A 19,162-nucleotide genomic window follows, 5' to 3' on the forward strand; every position below is an offset into this window, starting at 1 on the left:
CCTACAGTCCAAAGACGTGCAGATTAGGTAAAATACCCAGCTATTAGGGTTGCACAAGCAAGTGCATACTTAGCACCATTCCCAAACTCGGATAGATTGGAGAGGGTTGTGTCAGGAAGGGCATCCCGTGTAAAACCTATGCAGAACAGTGGTGAGTTTCCCAAAAGCCTCTTAATGTTAAGAGCAGCTTAACTAGGAAAGAGTGTTTGTTGTGCTGCTTGCGCTACCATTTAAAGGACATGGGACATGAAACATAAATGCATGCTATATCAGTTTCTTTCCATTAAAAATATGAAATAATTGCATCAACAAATACAAAATTATCTATTAAATTCAGCAAAATCGTTATATTCGTGATGATTATATGGCATTTCTGCTCGAGCTCCGATATGCATATTTTACAACCGGAAGAGCCGCTGTCACGTGATCATACGTCACAAAAACTTTCGGGTACAGCACAAGCGGGTAGATGAATATGGAGAAGTGTGAATCGTGATGATGACGAATGCGACAAAATAGTTTTTGTGTCTTGGATGACAAGAAAATTGTTTCGTTTTTAGAGTGTTTAATGTACATTGAACATCATGGTGTATTGCGACCTCCCAGTCAGTCAGACGCGCTGTCACTCCTGTTAGCAATGTAGCTAGGCTCAGCATGGCCAATGGTATTTTTTGGGGCTGTAGTTAGATGCGACCAAACTCTTCCGCGTTTTTCCTGTTTACATAGGTTTATATGACCAGTGATATGAAACAAGTTCAGTTACACAAATTGAAACGTAGCGATTTTCTATGCTATGGAAAGTCCGCACTATAATGACAGGCGTACTAACACCTTCTGCGCGCTTCGACAGCGCATTGATACCTTCACTCGGAGTTGTACCATTATTTTTTAGACAGGGCGGACGGACCAGGGCATTCGCCCGCCTGGCCGTGCCCGACGAGTAGCGCTCTCGGCCGGCTTGGGAAGCAGACAGCAGCCCCTCCTGGAAGTGTGGTTTTACCATGGGCCTCATGCGGTAAGGATTAGTATTATAATTTTGGGTGTATCAATTATTGATTATCATAATTCTGACTCGTTTCGCCATTTTGAATGTTTTCATCTCGGACTCTGGAAGCATTGTATCTCAATCAATCTCGAAAAATATCAGCAAAAAAAACCTAGCTTGCAACGGACTTTAGCTAGATCTATGATGAACTTTCAATGTATGATACAAAAATAATACTTCTTTCAACAGATCATTAGCCTTTGAGCAGAATTGTTTTTAACTTATCAGGATGTGTTATCGAGCCGACCGCTTTCAGTTTCATGGGGACTGAATGAACTCTCACTCTCAGAATCATCTGACCCGTCAGAGTAAAGACAAGATCCATGTTCATGTGAATTTCCAGCTATCGGTTCGAATTGATAGGGTCTAACTTCACATCTCTGTGAAACATCGGGAATGTCACTGTCGATGGTGTCCATTTCGGTAACCTGTTTACATTAGATACCCAAGCGCTGGCTCCTTGGAAAGTTTTTGTGACGTCACGGGTCACGTGACCGCTTAGCTAATTAACGAATCATTGTTTTACGCTGATGTATAAAAAAGTTGAATAATGTTATGATTTTCACATTTTTGACGCCGTGCAGTGATTTAGATGGCATTTCTTATGTCCTTTATACATAATTATACCCAGAAAAAAAATCCATGTCCCATATCCTTTAACAATGGTCTTTGTGCTACGAAGCTTTTGGGAAACTCGGCACAGATCTGCTGTGGTGACCCCTAACGAGAGCAGCTGAAAGAAGATGATGATATTTTCTAATGGGTATTGGCCGAATGGTTTTCAAGAAACACACAAATAATAAATAAGCGTATGTGAATGTGTGTGCCTGGTGCCCTCTGATTGACTGAAGAGCCTCAGGGGTGAATTCTCCCATTTTGTGCCCAGGGTTCCTGGGATAGGCTCCAGATCCACCATGAAGCTGACCAGGATACAGTGGTTACTGAAGATGAATGAGTGAATAAACAAATGAACAAATGAATGTTTGTTCAGACAAACAAAAACTACTGAATAAGTTGGGGATGACAGAAATAGAAAAAAGAAGATTAAAATAGAGATTCATGAAAATCATATCGTGACATCATCAGCAGTTATTAAATAAAATTGATCAATTTATATCTTTCAATGGGAAATGTACAGACTTGAATCTTAAATAAATATAAGGTTTATTTAAAACCAAAAAACAAACTAGAAATCAAAAGTCTGAATGAAATGATCTGTAATGTTTGAGCGGAGTCTGTGTGTTAAGGGGTTCAGCGTGCATTAGTCACAAAGCTGTGAGGAAAAATTGAGGAATTAGTATTGCTGCTGCTATCATCCAGTTTTACGTCATGGTTCCACCTCTGTAGGCCGTAAGGTGAACCCCGTTTTCGTTTCATCTCGCTCCGACGTCTCCGAACTACGAAATATTTATTTTAAAATTAAGAATGAGTACTAGAAAGTGCGGCGAAAAAAGTTCTCACCTTATAATCCTGTCAATTCCTCGCACCGAGCGATCGCGTGGCGAACTATTTTCCTCTAAAAATGACGTGTCGGGACATCACGTGACCGGTCTGGACCAATCGCGTTGCCGATTTTTGACCACAGATCAGCTGACAGCTTGCGTAATTACAGTCACATTAGTAGAAAGTCTCCAAAACGCCCTCCAAAGTGGGTGAAATGTCTTCTAAGTCCTAAATAGTGCTTTAAATACATCACTAAGACAATATTGCATATATGTGGTATATTGAAGTGTTTATATTATTAGAATAAAAATAATTTTTATTATCACCATTATTATACTACAAAATATGGTGTAATGGTCTAGGACCATTCATGTATTCATTCTCTTAGGTTATTAACTATAAAGTACTGATCAACCATAAAACAATTTGCTTGAAAAACAGACCTACAATGTTACACAGGCAGTAATGGAATAGAGTATTGACTTGTCATTGTGGGCTATACACACCATGGATTAGCCATAAAATGGCATATATAATATATAGGCAATGTGTGTGATTTCAGATCAAGATTTAAGAAATTGTGCAGGAAGGAGAAGAGTCCATAGGAATAATAATACACAATAATAATAATAATAATAATACAACCTATATATAATATTGCAGTTCTATTGCTCAGTTCAGAGGCACAATGGCAGGGATTCAAGTATTCACTACCTATGCAGCGGCACAGTAGAGGTAGGTAAACGCACTAGGCAGCACTATGCACCTGCAGCAGCGGCAACAAAGAAGATGCAAGACTGAGTCATCATACATCACACAACATAACTATGTGGCAAATTGCAAACTTTAATAGAAAATGTAAACAAAACAGTGATATATACACATTACAAATGCAAATTTATATATACACAAATGATATATATCTCATCTCATTATCTCTAGCCGCTTTATCCTTCTACAGGGTCGCAGGCAAGCTGGAGCCTATCCCAGCTGACTACGGGCGAAAGGCGGGGTACACCCTGGACAAGTCGCCAGGTCATCACAGGGCTGACACATAGACACAGACAACCATTCACACTCACATTCACACCTACGGTCAATTTAGAGTCACCAGTTAATCTAACCTGCATGTCTTTGGACTGTGGGGGAAACCGGAGCACCCGGAGGAAACCCACGCAGACACGGGGAGAACATGCAAACTCCACACAGAAAGGCCCTCGCCGGCCACGGGGCTCAAACCCAGGACCTTCTTGCTGTGAGGCGACAGCGCTAACCACTACACCACCGTGCCGCCCATTTATATATATATATATATATATATATATATATATATATATATATATATATATATATATATATATATATATATATAAAAAAAAGTCCTGTGGCACGGTGCACCAGGCAATGACCTAGGTGTCAGTGACAGAGAAAGAGAGAGGGGGGGGGAGACACACACAAACACACTAACATTCAGTCAGGTGCTACTCCTCATCACTGTCAGGGCACTGGTCGTCTTCCTTGTCCTCTGTCTCCTTCATATTTGAGCAATTGCTACACCTGCACAAGTCCGTGCAACAGACTCCTGCAGAGACACGAGCATCTGCCAGTCCTTCGATTGACTTCACCATGTCAATGAACTTCTTTCTCAGATGGGCCATTCTCAGCATCTCCTGGTTGATAATCAGCCTTTGCCGGATGATCCTCTCACAGAACGCCTTGTAGCTTATTTCATATATTGGCTCATTCCTTCAGAAAATACAGCAGAATATACATAAGATTTAGATTAGGTTTCAGAGTTTACTTCATTGACAGTACACAAGTACAGGGGAACAAAATACAACTTACACAAGGTGCAATGTTTACATGCTAAATTGAATGTATGTATTATCTGAAGTATATAGAAAAGAAATGCAGATAGATATTGCCAACCACTACTACACTGACCTAAATAAACATGCGCATGCATGCATGCACACACACACAGTGCTGTGACGAATTGTCTTCACATTGAACAGTAGCAAGTAGCATTCTATGGTCATGTATGAGAAGTTAGTACATGGCTTACTTGTCCTTCTCTTGTCTAGCAGGCTCATTCAGAAATCTGGTGTACTGCTGGTAGCAGCTCTTGTGGTACTGCACCTCCAGAGCCACACTTTGTCCTTAATGTGTACCAGAATACTGTGGTCATCGTATTCCACCGTTTAAAGGTAAATTCCTGGGTCACTCCGTGCTTCACAGAAGCTATATGCATATAGCACTGCTTACGTGCAAGAAGTTTTCTCCTTTTTGCCGTTATTTCCAAACTTTCCTCTCCTCCACTGCTGCTAGACGAGGCTGTGGCGGCTGCCATGTTGGTCTCTTGTTTACGAAATAGGCTACGTCGCGGGTGTTTATGGGATACGTCAGCAACCGTGGAACCTGTTCTGTAGCGAAATCTTATTCCGCGGTGCCAAAATATCATTCCGCGCCGATGACATTAGTTCGCTTTTTCAAGCCTTCGTGCGAAAAATTGACAGCATTACAAGGTGAGAACTTTTTGATGACATCATTTCATAATACGTCCATTTTTAAGAATTGGATATTATGTAGTTCGGAGACGTCGGAGCGGAATCTTGTTTCTGAAAGACTTTTCGGGGTTCACCATACGGCCTACTGGGCGGGTTAGATGTAAACACTAAGAAAGCATAATAACAAAACCTTAGTGTAATAAGTACTGTAAAATTTAATACAAGGAACAAGGATTTATCCCTGAAGGTAATCAAATGGCAAAAGAAACATGTCTTTTGAGTGTGTACACTACCGTTCAAAAGTTTGGGGTCACTTTGAAATGTCCTTATTTCTGAAAGAAAAGCACTGTTCTTTTCAATGAAGATCACTTTAAACTAATCAGAAATCCACTCTATACATTGCTAATGTGGTAAATGACTATTCTAGCTGCAAATGTGTGGTTTTTGGTGCAATATCTCCATAGGTGTATAGAGGCCCATTTCCAGCAACTCTCACTCCAGTGTTCTAATGGTACAATGTGTTTGCTCATTGCCTCAGAAGGCTAATGGATGATTAGAAAACCCTTGTACAATCATGTTAGCACAGCTGAAAACAGTTGAGCTCTTTAGAGAAGCTATAAAACTGACCTTCCTTTGAGCAGATTGAGTTTCTGGAGCATCACATTTGTGGGGTCGATTAAATGCTCAAAATGGCCAGAAAAATGTCTTGACTATATTTTCTATTCATTTTACAACTTATGGTGGTAAATAAAAGTGTGACTTTTCATGGAAAACACAAAATTGTCTGGGTGACCCCAAACTTTTGAACGGTAGTGTATTCATGCATGTGTTTGTGTATATATATATATATATATACACATACGCACACACACACTCAGAGGGAGCTTCTGGATTAAAGCTGAAGCTCTCAGAAGAGCATCTGAAAGTTAATAGGGTATCTGCAGTACAGAAGAACCTTATGGTTCACTCACAGACCATAGTGACTGGTGTAGACATGTAGACAAAGTGACGGATGTAGGCGCTGATGAGTGACTCCATGTAGGAGGTAAGTTTCTCTGTTTAGTTTGTAGGCGAGCATCATGGACATGCATTGTGAGATGAACAATAAGGTTTCCACGGGTGAAATTATTCTCTGAGGTCTGGGCATAAACTCTCCCACCCCTTCATTGTGATCTGACAATGATTTGATTTACTGCGTATGGGAAAATGTCAAGTAGCTTACCTCAAATGAGAGAAACAGGAGGTCAGGGGCATTACAGCAGTGTCTTGTGGTCGCAGAAATGCAGTTTCATATAAATGTTTACAGTGAATGTTTTTTTTTTCCTCTCAGCTTTTCTCAGAATGCAAGGAAACAACAGAGAGGACCAGAGTTTCCCATATTACTTCATACTGGAAACATCAGTGTTAACTTTTGTATAACTTGGAAATAACTTTTAACTTTGACTCACCTCTCTTTAACACAAATGTGCATTTTGAAATGTCTGTTCTACACTGTTGTTATTTTGTGTTTGGCAGCGTTGAGTAGTAACGGACTAGGTGTAATCGTGTTACGGAAATCCAGAGAGTGTAATTTGATTACGTAGTTACTTTTTTTTTTAATGGATTGTTAGATTACATTTATGAGGTCTATGAATCACAGTCTAAAATTTTACTGATAATGGACATAAACTGAAGTCTGAATAAAGATCCATTAATGGTTATCCATCAGAGGTTATTTATTAACAAAATCACAGTTAAAAAAAAACAAAAACAAAACTTGTTCTCAAAAGCAGAGAAATCCAAAACGGAATCAGTATCAAGGGTAAGGATGGGTCAAAAATATGAAAAAATATAAAAATAAATCTGAGAAACAATCGAAAACCAAAGGACAATGCAACGATAGGGTCAGAATAAAGCAAGTGACATACACAAGATCGCTTTCCAACAAACATAGCTCAGAACTTACTTGCAAACAAACAATAAGCTTTAACACTGAGGCTAGCTCGAGTCCATATGTCTCTGTTGGTTAACCAGGAATTGAGCTTTTTATGTTAGTTAAGTTAAAGTCCTTCCCATGCCATGTGGCGCATCAGGCAGCGCCGATCTCCATAGCACTCGGCCTCTCACATAGCTAGGGTTACAGTGGGGGGCTAGTCCTCTGGTAACCACAAGAGTTTAACTCCCCACTTGTATCTGTATTGCAGTGTGCCTTGCCAGATGGTAGTAGGTACCATTTTTATGATGGTCTTTGGTATGACCCGACCATGAATAGAAATCTCAATCTCCCAATCGGGATGCGGACACGCTACCACTAGGCCACTAGCTGGTAAGCATTTTATGTACAGAACTGTAATGTTATCTGCATAATCACACAGTTCCCTGACATTTATATATCTCCTCTTCAGCAAATTAACATCAGTTTCAAATCCATCAAGTCAGTAATTTTCATACTTGAACTCAGAAAGAAAAATTATTATTAATCTGTTAATATTACTCAAGCAGTCACCACATTTTGTAGAGAACCTGCTTGCTATCATAAAAGTGTTAGAAATAAGAGCTACTTACTGTAGCAGGCTTTCGTCTAAACGGGGGAACAGGGGCGCTGCGCCCTCTTACTCTCGGCGTGCGCCCCCTTACCGACTCCGTGAAAACATCCCAGCAACACTACGTGACAATGTGTCTGATCATCAAATACGTTATAATTGCTCCAAAAATATTCCAATCATAGTAGATACACCGCCAGACGGTGCAAAAACAATCCGAATTGGCGTTTTCCAGACTGAGGCGCCATGTTGTTTAGTTGTTTACTTGTCGCGGCTGCTCTCGCGAGATTTGACATGGGTTACATACAAGGTCAGCTGACTTGTAGCGCGAGATTTCTCGAGACTGAATGACCTTTCACCCACCGGCGCGGGAGCTTTTGACAGAAGTAGTTCGCGAGTTGTTTTTGTTGACACTTGGGCATTTAAAGATGTCATCCCGCGGCACGAAGCGGAAGAAAGCCAAAGACTGTCAGGGGCAGAAGATTAGGCCAAAAAAAAAAAAAAAAGTGTGTTTCCGGTAACCCGACCGATCGAGAATTTCCGCGTCGAAATTGCCGACCGTAAAGTTTTTATTACAAATTTCCCTCGATATTTTAGTGTAAGCGGCGTTAGTTTGTCATAATTTTTTGTTTCAACGCATTCAAGTTGTGAAAGAAACGATAAAAAGTAAAATGTTTCGCCACTTCTATCAGCCCTCCTGCATAAACTGAGCCGAGCCGCCATTTTGAATCCTCATTCAAGGCTGTAATGCAAATTGCTTCCTTTTCAGAATACAAGTGCACTTCCATGGCAGGGAAAAACACTACATTTTGCCGCCTATGTAGTCCCCTATTTATACAAATAGGAGTCATTCAGGATTCAGCCATGTTTTTGCTCGACCCAAGTTCTACAGTAGGCTAGGCCGTCTGCTTTTAATGGAAGTAGCCTAGCCTAGGACGTTATTTTCACGTTATTTCTTGATAAGGTGTTTTCACGTTATTACATGAAAATGTCATGAAATATCGCTTCCGTAGATCATAACTCAAACTCTCGCGATATTTTTTTTATTCGTTTAAAGATTTAAAACACTTATTTTATTATGATGTGTGGTATAAAGGATTCTGTGCCAAAATACTATTTTGTAAGATGTTTACTTGTGTTAATTTTTTCGAACAAAATAAAAAAAAAAATTAAGAAAAAAAAACTTTCCTACCTACCGACCTTATTTTAGTATTTCATGTTACCGGAAACGCACTATTTTTTTTTTTTTTTGGCCTTACTTCTTTCTTTTTCAATGTTGACAGACAATTTGTTACAATTTCCCTCTCAGATAGCCTCAGAATGTCCCATTGGAGCATTTTTCAAAGGCTTTGCATGGCGGGGGGGGGGGCAACCGGCACCATCTCCCCCCCCCCCGCTTCGCTCCCTCGCCATGGTGAGCGCTCTCATACTAAATTTTTCTAGAAAAAACCCTGCTGTAGAGTAGGTCTAGCCAAGAATTAACTACTAACTTAGGCTGGTAGTTGATTTTAAACTACAGTTATGGTCATCCATCCATTATCCATTACCGCTTATCCTGTGCAGGGTTGCGGGCAAGCTGGACCCTATCCCAGCTGACTATGGGCGAAAGGTGGGGTACACTGTGGACAAGTCACCAAATCATCGCAGGGCTGACAAACAGAGACAAACAACCATTCACACTCACATTCACACCTATGGTCAATTTAGAGCCACCAATTAACCTAGCCTGCATGTCTTTGGGGGAAACCTACGCAGACACGGGGAGAACATGCAAACTCCACCCAGAAAGGCCCTCGCTGGCTGCTGGGCTCAAACCCAGAACCTTCTTGCTGTGAGGTGTAATGGAAACTTCTAATAAACACTTCAGAATGCTTAGCAGTTGTCTTTTCAGTTATTTATTGTAGTAGGTCATATAAAGCAGAGATATAAAATAGGAAAGGAAAAAAGAAGAAGACGACACCACTTCTGATGATGCCGAGAGTATGCGCGCTCTGAGTTGTGTTTTAGTGGCTGTTATCTATTATACTCTAAAGGCATTCACTTACTGCTTGCATCTTCACGTGATTGGCTCAAGATTTTCTATGAAGCTTTGTTCAAGCGTGCACCTGGCATGCTCTGGGATGTGCAAGAACTCAGACACCCTGCTTATCACCAGCCAAGGCCACAGAAAGGTGATTACAGCATGTGGAAAAACAACTCTTCTCAGTACACTAGGTCATTTGAGCTCAACACACACAAACACAGAGAATAGGAATGTTCATTCACTAAATTTCCTTCACAGAGGCAACAGTGCTAACCACTATACCACCGTGCCACCCTAGTAATGGTTATGAGGATTTATAATTACGATAGACAGCACTAAAATGTAGGTAATTGGATGCATATTTGTAACTGTACATGGTCTTATTTTTGCATAAAGTCAACTAAAATAATCATGAAAAGAACAGGATTGATATCAGACTTATTTTTAAAGAACAACAGACAGATCAGGTGCAAATAGACCCAAGCCCTTGCGTTGCCCCTGGACACCAGAGCAGCTTCCTACCTAAGGCTAGTCAGAGTCAGTGTGGTTAGACATCACACGAACCCAGTTTACCACCATTAGGGCAGAGCAGCTACCAGGCAGCCTGTCACATGCCCAGTTCACAGTTCAAGTTTAGCTTCAGCTTGTAACCATACATGATTTTGTCAGAAAGAGTTTTCTATATAATACTCGGTAGTACTATTTAACAAAGATCTTTGTGCTGCAAAGCGTTTGAGAAAATGGGTGCATGGAGGGACTACATTACATGCTGGGTTGCATCTAAGTCATACACTCATTCACACTTCAGGGAATTTAGAGTTGTCAATCTATCTACCAGCATGTTTTTGGCAGAAAGGAATGCAGGCATGCTGACACACAGAGAACACACAAAAGTCCAAAAAGAGAGAGTAACCTGAGCTCAGGATCAAACCCTGGATCCTAGAGATGTGAGGCAGCAGTGGTACTTGTTCTATCACTGTACTGCCCTGTAGGATTTGGAATTTCATAAAAATAAAAAGGTCAACATTTCACAAAACGTTTTCACAACCCACTACATATAGAACTGTGAGAAAGGGGGGAAAAAAAGAAAAAAAAAGAAGCAACAGCTTTTGTGGTTTCACTTAAACTCCAAAAGCTGTTAGAGGTTTGTGCAGCATGTTGCACTGGTCTCTTTCAATAAACAGCAATAATCCCAAACAGCAATAGTAAAAGAATGAAATGTTATAATTTTATCAACTGACGTTTTAGTGCATCGGCAAGTTCACAGATGCATTATTGCAATACAAACTGCTGACTCCAGAAGAATTGTATATGTGGAGTGGATGGAGTTTTGCTGAAACTGCTTCCCCCACTTTGCGGCTTGTGTATCAATCCTCTTTTCCAAATCCAGATATTTTTTCTTAGATGGCTGAGGTCCCAGATCTAAAAACGGTTTCTTAGGAAACCAAGTAAAACATTGTGGCTGGGGCTTAAATAGATTTGAATCTTGGACTCTGCGGCAGACTGGTGCTGGGGGAAATACAAAGATATGGAGATCCATCTGTAGACAAAGGAGAGGCGACGGCTGAAGACACGAGACCAGAAATTGAGTTGCAATATTAGAAAATATGAATCTGTGGTTGTGGTGCTAATTTAAGTTCTGAAATTGTGGCACTGTGAACACTTATTTATAAAAATAGAACCACAGTTCTTTCCTCTGTCCTGACTTGACCTTTGTACATGAGCACAGCGCTGCTATGTTTTCTATTAGTTTATATTGCGTTATTGTATGTTCTGTACTGGGATCAGTATGAAGTGTGAGCAGTTACTGAGCATCTAAATGCAGCTGGAATATTTATTCAGTCATTGGAAGTATTTGGTTTGTTTTTCACTTATATGTTAGCCAGGCATTTCCATCTTTGACAATGCAACTGCTTTTTTGTGTCTCTCTTTTGGACCTGGGATTTAAATCTTTGCTCACTGGCACAGAATCTTAACCACTGAATGTATCCTGTGACTCATATTGGTCTTACGCCTCATGGTTGAAGTCAGCAATGCCAGTTGGGTGGCTTTGGCAATTCAATTCATTTCAGTTTTATGTATATCCTAATTTTAACAATAGACATTGTCACGTAACAGCTTTACAGAAATCCAGATGTCGATTTAGCTCCCTAATGAGCAATCCAGACGTGATAGTAGCAAGGAAAAACTCTGCCAGAGGACATGAGGAAGAAACCTTGAGAAGAAATAGACTTAAAAGGGAACCTGGGTGACTCCAGATAGTGGCATTATACAACCCCAATTCCAAAAAAGTTGGGACACTGTGTAAACTGTACATAAAAACAGAATGTGATTTTTCAAATCATGGAAACTCAATATTTCATTGAAAATAGCACAAAGACGTCAAATGTTGAAACTGAGAAATTTTTATAGTTTTTTGAAAAATACATGATCATTTTGAATTTAATGTCAGCAACATGTTTCAAAAAAGTTGGGATGGGGGCATGTTTACCACTGTGTTGCATCACCTCTACTTTTACTAATACTCTGTAAACGTTTTGGAACTGAGGAGACCAGTTGCTGTAGTTTTAAAAGAGAAAAGTTGTCCCATTCTTGCCTGATATACAATTTAATTTGCTCAACAGTTTGGGGTCGCCTTTGTCAGATTTTGCGCTCATAATGCGGCAAATGTTTGAAATGCGAGACAAGTCTGGACTGCAGGCAGGCCAGTTTAGCACCTGGACTCTTTTACTACGGAGCCATGCAGTTTTAATATGTGCAGAAAGCAGTTTGGCATTGTCTTGCTGAAAGAAGGAAGGTCTTCCCTGAAAAAGATTTTGTCTGGATGGCAGCATATTGCTCTGAAATGTGTAGATATCATTTAGCATTAATGATGCCTTCCCAGATGTACAAGCTACCCAAGTCATGTGCACTATTGCACCCTCATACCATCACAGATGCTGGCTTTTGAACTGTGCACTGATAACAAGCCAGATGGTCCCTCTCCTCTTTAGCCTGGAGGACGTGGTGTCCATGATTTCTAAAAAGAATTTCTAATTTTGATTCATCAGATCAGCCCTGTGATGACCTGGCAACTTGTCCAGGGTGTACCCTGCCTTTCGCCCGTAGTCAGCTGGGATAGGCTCCAGCTTGCCTGCGACCCTGTAGAACAGGATAAAGTGGCTAGAGATAATGAAATGAGATGAGATTTGTCAGATCTCGGGACAGTTTTCCACTTTGCTTCAGTCCATTGTAAAAGAGCTGAGGCCCAGAGGTGGCAGTGTTTCTGGATATTGTTTATATCTGGTTTTAACTTGCATTTGTGGATGCAATAATGAACTCTTTTCACAGACTATGGTTTTCTGAAGTGTTCCTGAGCCCATACAGTGATTTCCACTACAGACATCTGTTTGCTTTTAATGCAGTGTCGCCTAAGAACCTGAAGATCACAGGCATCCAGTGACAGTTTTCAGCCCTGTCTCTTGCATACAGAGATTTCTCAAGAGTCTCTGAATCCTTTAATGATGTTATGTACCATAGATGACGTGATCCCCAAATTCTTTGCAATTTTACATTGAGGAATGTTTTTCTTAAATTGTTGCTCTTAAATTGTTGCTCTGTTTGCCCACACAGTCTTTCACAGAGCGGTGAACCCCTTCCCATCTTTACTTCTGAGAGACTCCGCCTCTCTGGGATGCTCTTTTTACAACCCCGATTCCAAAAAAGTTGGGACAAAGTACAAATTGTAAATAAAAACGGAATGCAATAATTTACAAATCTCAAAAACTGATATTGTATTCACAATAGAACATAGACAACATATCAAATGTCGAACGTGAGACATTTTGAAATTTCATGCCAAATATTGGCTCATTTGAAATTTCATGACAGCAGCACATCTCAAAAAAGTTGGGACAAGGGCAATAAGAGGCCGGAAAAGTTAAAGGTACAAAAAAGGAACAGCTGGAGGACCAGATTGCAACTCATTAGGCCAATTGGCAATAGGTCATTAACATGACTGGGTATAAAAAGAGCATCTTGGAGTGGCAGCGGCTCTCAGAAGTAAAGATAGGAAGAGAATCACCAATCCCCCTAATTCTGCACCGACAAATAGTGGAGCAATATCAGAAAGGAGTTCGACAGTGTAAAATCGCAAAGAGTTTGAACATATCATCATCTACAGTGCATAATATCATCAAAAGATTCAGAGAATCTGGAAGAATCTCTGTGGGTAAGGGTCAAGGCCGGAAAACCACACTGGGTGCCCGTGATCTTCGGGCCCTTAGACGGCACTGCATCACATACAGGCATGCTTCTGTATTGGAAATCACAAAATGGGCTCAGGAATATTTCCAGAGAACATTATCTGTGAACACAATTCACCATGCCATCCGCTGTTGCCAGCTAAAACTCTGTAGTTCAAAGAAGAAGCCGTATCTAAACATGATCCAGAAGCGCAGACGTCTTCTCTGGGCCAAGGCTCATTTAAAATGGACTGTGGCAAAGTGGAAAACTGTTCTGTGGTCAGACGAATCAAAATTTGAAGTGCTTTATGGAAATCAGGGACGCCGTGTCATTCGGACTAAAGAGGAGAAGGACGACCCAAGTTGTTATCAGCGCTCAGTTCAGAAGCCTGCATCTCTGATGGTATGGGGTTGCATTAGTGCGTGTGGCATGGGCAGCTTACACATCTGGAAAGACACCATCAATGCTGAAAGGTATATCCAGGTTCTAGAGCAACATATGCTCCCATCCAGACGACGTCTCTTTCAGGGAAGACCTTGCATTTTCCAACATGATGATGCCAAACCACATACTGCATCAATTACAGCATCATGGCTGCATAGAAGAAGGGTCCGGGTACTGAACTGGCCAGCCTGCAGTCCAGATCTTTCACCCATAGAAAACATTTGGCGCATCATAAAACGGAAGATACGACAAAAAAGACCTAAGACAGTTGAGCAACTAGAATCCTACATTAGACAAGAATGGGTTAACATTCCTATCCCTAAACTTGAGCAACTTGTCTCCTCAGTCCCCAGACGTTTACAGACTGTTGTAAAGAGAAAAGGGGATGTCTCACAGTGGTAAACATGGTCTTGTCCCAACTTTTTTGAGATGTGTTGTCATGAAATTTAAAATCACCTAATTTTTCTCTTTAAATGATACATTTTCTCAGTTTAAACATTTGATATGTCATCTATGTTCTATTCTGAGTAAAATATGGAATTTTGAAACTTCCACATCATTGCATTCCGTTTTTATTTACAATTTGTACTTTGTCCCGACTTTTTTGGAATCGGGATTGTATACCCAGTCATGTTACTGACCTGTTGCCAATTAATCAAATTAGTTTTTTTTTTATCATTACATAATTTTTTAGTGTTCTGTTGCACCGTCGCAACTTTCTTGAAACGTGTTGCTGACATCAAATTCAAAATGAGCATATATTTTTCAAAAAACAATAAAATTTCTCAGTTTCAACAGTTATGTTGTCTTTGTACTATTTTCAGTGTAATATAGGGGTTCCATGATTTGCAAATCTTCACATTCTGTTTTTATTTATGTTTTAGACAGTGTACCAACTTTTTTGGGGAATTGTTGTAAAGTATTACTCTTCTACAGCTGTATACTGTAAACAGTACTAAGTCTCTTGAAATTATGCTCGGTATCAGTATAATGTGTGTAAGAGTTCTGGGATGAGCACAGGACAGGCTTTATGATTACAGCATCTTTGCTCTTTGGTGAGATTATCCACTGAAACAAGAGAGTACTGAATGGTGTGTGAACTGTTTTTGGGAAGAGGCTTGCTGGGAAGTTTTGGTAAAGAGACCTAGTAATCTAGAGTCATCCGGCAATCATAAAGTCTGGTAAATTATATTGGATCATTTGCAGTACAGCCTGCAGCTGCCAGGCAGAATATTAAAGGTTTAGGTTCTGATGTCACTGTGCTCAGAAGAACCTCCTGTAAGTCATGCACATCCCAAAGACTGATGAATGATGATTTTGATGGAGCTTAATGCCACTTTATTACTTTTCTTTTAGCACTCTGCAGGTCATGTGAGGCTTTAGAATGGAAAACCACACCACATACTGGCACTGGAACCACATGAAAGGGCTGAGTTTCATCACTAGTCTTTTTCACCTGGTATATACTTTTTGGAGAAATATAATCATACAGCAGTTTTAAATCATATTTAAACACCTGACTGTAAAATGCACAATTCAAAGTGCATGTAAGCCCAAATGTGCAATCACAGTGAATGAACGAGTCTGTGCAGCTACATTGCATCAGCTTTGGACCACATGCTGCTTCCCCAGCATGCGGTCAACATTATGCCTCTTTTTCCTTCCATGTTGCGGAAACCCAGGCCTTTTCCATGCTCACTTTTTGATGGATGCTTTGGAAAGTTGGCCACATTGGCGCTCTGGGCCACTCGGACTTTTCCATGTGCTCAAGCTTCTCAGGACATGGAATGCCAGATCGTTGGCCTGGAGCTCATCTCCCATTTATTTTTAGAGTGACTGCATTGTGTCAGGCCCTAGTGGCCACAACTTTGCAAATCCATCTGCACTGCATGTTAAATAAACTGCGAAGGGGGCCTGAATGTGCTATAAGTCTGTCCTAGCTGTGGTGCCGAAGCGCCTGGTTTTTTGTTTGATCTCATCATCCTTTGCCAAGTATTTGCTTATTAACAAAAGCTGTCTGGGTTTGGAGTTTACCTCTACTTCTGGGTTTTATTGAGTTCCTCTGTTCAGATAGATGGATGCCTAACGTAAAACGGCACAGCATCAAAAATGAGAAACATCTGTGCTGTGTTGGGGTATTTGAATGCCTGTCTATTCATCTGTCTTTACTTTACATTAAATATTGCTCTTAGTCACAAAAAAATGTTAAGTAATTGCACATTGCCACATTTATGCATGAATAGTATAGGGTGCAATTCTCCTTTTTAGACAATACAGTACACATTTCAATGAATGGTCTATGAAACAAATCTGTACAGTTAATAAGTATGTAATAATTTAATACATTTCAATTCACTACTGACCTGAGACTATTCAGTTAAGCACTCAGAATTTGATTCAGATCCAATCCGATATGACTCAGTTCTGTTCAGTTAAGTTTTCCATTATGGGAAGTCGTCAGGACAGAGCAATTTGTGTTGTCTGGTTTCTTTGGTAACATGACAATCTGCATTTTTTTTCCTATTAACTTAAACAGAAAGAAAAAAGAGATGCTGGTAAAGGAATGATGGTTTATAGCTGTTATATCATAAGTGATAACAGGAACTAACTGTTTTGTGGATAAGGAGGACATTAAATGTAACTACAGCATTAAAGGAGATACGCAGAACCATGGCCTCACTTTCGTTTATAAATGCCTTGGGACCTCAAGAACGGCACAGGAATAGTTTTAAGCATTAACAATAAATCTAATATAGTGATTTTTATGATTAAAATGATTCATATAGGTAGCGGTCTGAGTGAATGACCTTGACGTCCGTAACGTCACCGCAGGAAGTCTATCGGTCTCATCGCCATTTCCGCTATACTAAAACACAGAGCTGACTGCAACTCCGATCCTCCATTTTGAGCTAATTTATCGCCATGCCACGTAGATGTGTTGCTGGCCGGTGCAGTAACACGACAGAAGGTGGAGTTAGGTTGCATTCATGGCCCAAGAATGTTCAAACTGCAAAGACTTGGATGCATTTTACGAGAAGTTCACGGGCACACTGGGCGCCTACGAAGTGGTCTCTCCTCTGCTCTGCACATTTTACTGAAGACTCGTATGAGACCTCTGATCTGTTGAGGAGCATTGGCTATAAGCCCGTATTGAAAGAGTGTGCAGTACCAACAATTAAAGGAAAAGAAAACTACAAGAAAAGGAAAGTATTTATTTTATTTATTTCTTTTTTAAAAAAAAGAAAGTAAGTTCAGTCACACCAGTTCTCCCGGAGTGTGAGCCGAGGGTTGTTGGTAAAACCTGGGACGGAATGGGACGTGACATGTTATTGCTCGGGCAGTGACCTCCCTGCGGTTGTTGCTAAAACCGGTGATGTCCCGTCCCAGGTTTTAGTAATTGCCTGAGCCAAGCAGTAATGGCGGAGTACTCAGTATGGAGAAAATGGAGAATGAGTGGACCAGTTGTCTGATTTCTAAACTGGATATTGCTGCCATCTCGCCTTTACATGGAAGAAGCGAATGAACGGAGAACTGAACAAACAACTAAAAGTGAGATTGTTTTAAAACAATCGGCCACAAGATCGGCCTTCAAGAAGCGAGAACACAGACGGGTAAGCTCCGACTCTCATTTGGATATAAAACAACACATTGTTTACCTGCATTTAGATTAATACATGTAACTTGTATTGTGTGTTTAAGTTACCGGTATAAGATTATTTAATTTGCTTCAGAATGTGATTGTCTCAGTTCATCTGATTATTTAATTAGCCTTTTACATGTTATCAGTGAAAATGCATGCATGTACATGTATGTTGCATAAGTTATAGCACCTATCCTGTTTTAATGAGAGTCAACCCACAATCAGTGAAGTCAAATCAGTCTTAGTTGAGCAAGTTGGTAACGGTATTTCTTACTTTCACCATAAATTTTTACTTATATGACTTTGGTCTTTAAGGCCTCGGCCTTAAAACCGGTTACCGCTGTGATGTCACGCACTCAGGGCTGGCTGGCTCAGTGGGGCAGCTCGAATGCCAATTTTGCAGTCGATTTTAACTCTCAAATATATATATATTTTTATTCCCATTTTTGCAGCATACAAGCGTCAAGGAAGGGAGACACTATCCACTCAGAAATTTATTTAAAAATGAAGGTTCTGCGTATCTGCTTTAAATGTAACTATAAACTGATTTTTAAAAAAGTAGAACATCTCATTCTTTGATCCCACCACCCAGTCCATAGGAAATGAGAATACTCATCAAACAACTGAAAGAAATTTGAGATCTCTCTCTCGCACTATTTCTGTCTCTCCCTGTCACATGCTTGAACCAGGAAGTGTGCATAGATTTTCAATGGCAGTATCAGTTAACAACTGTGTTCTTTTTTTGAGTCTGTCTCTATCTAGGTTTTTAAATTAATGTGGCCGTATAGACTGTTGGACTGATTTTCCTTATTCACATCATTTTGTCTTTACCCCAAACGAATGGTCTTTGTGCAGCTTTGGATTCCTATCATGTTGTCAGTGGGACTTGTTTTGTTCCCTTGATCGACCTTCCAACCACTACGACAAGAGAAGTGCTATATTCAAACATCAAGACTGTGAAGAATGACTTTGCCAAGTTACCATATAAGAGCAAACGCGCAAAGACATGAAGTCAGAACACATTCCTGTATGAGTTTAAGATATGCTGCATATTTGGCTTTGGCTTAAGTGTTAACAGCTTCCACTTTCACAAGGAATGACTCAAGTTGCTAAATTTGCTTAGATGTTCAGTAATAGCCAAGAGATAATACTTTGTGTGAAAACACTTCATACAGATAAATTTGACATTTTCTAGCTTATGTAGCTCTGAAAAGTACAGACTTTTTTCATCTCAACCAGAAGTAAAGTTACATTACATTACAGGCATTTAGCAAACGTTCTTATCCAGAGTGACATACAAGAAGTGCACACACA

Source organism: Neoarius graeffei, chromosome 17, assembly GCF_027579695.1.
Source record: "Neoarius graeffei isolate fNeoGra1 chromosome 17, fNeoGra1.pri, whole genome shotgun sequence".
NCBI lineage: Eukaryota > Metazoa > Chordata > Actinopteri > Siluriformes > Ariidae > Neoarius > Neoarius graeffei.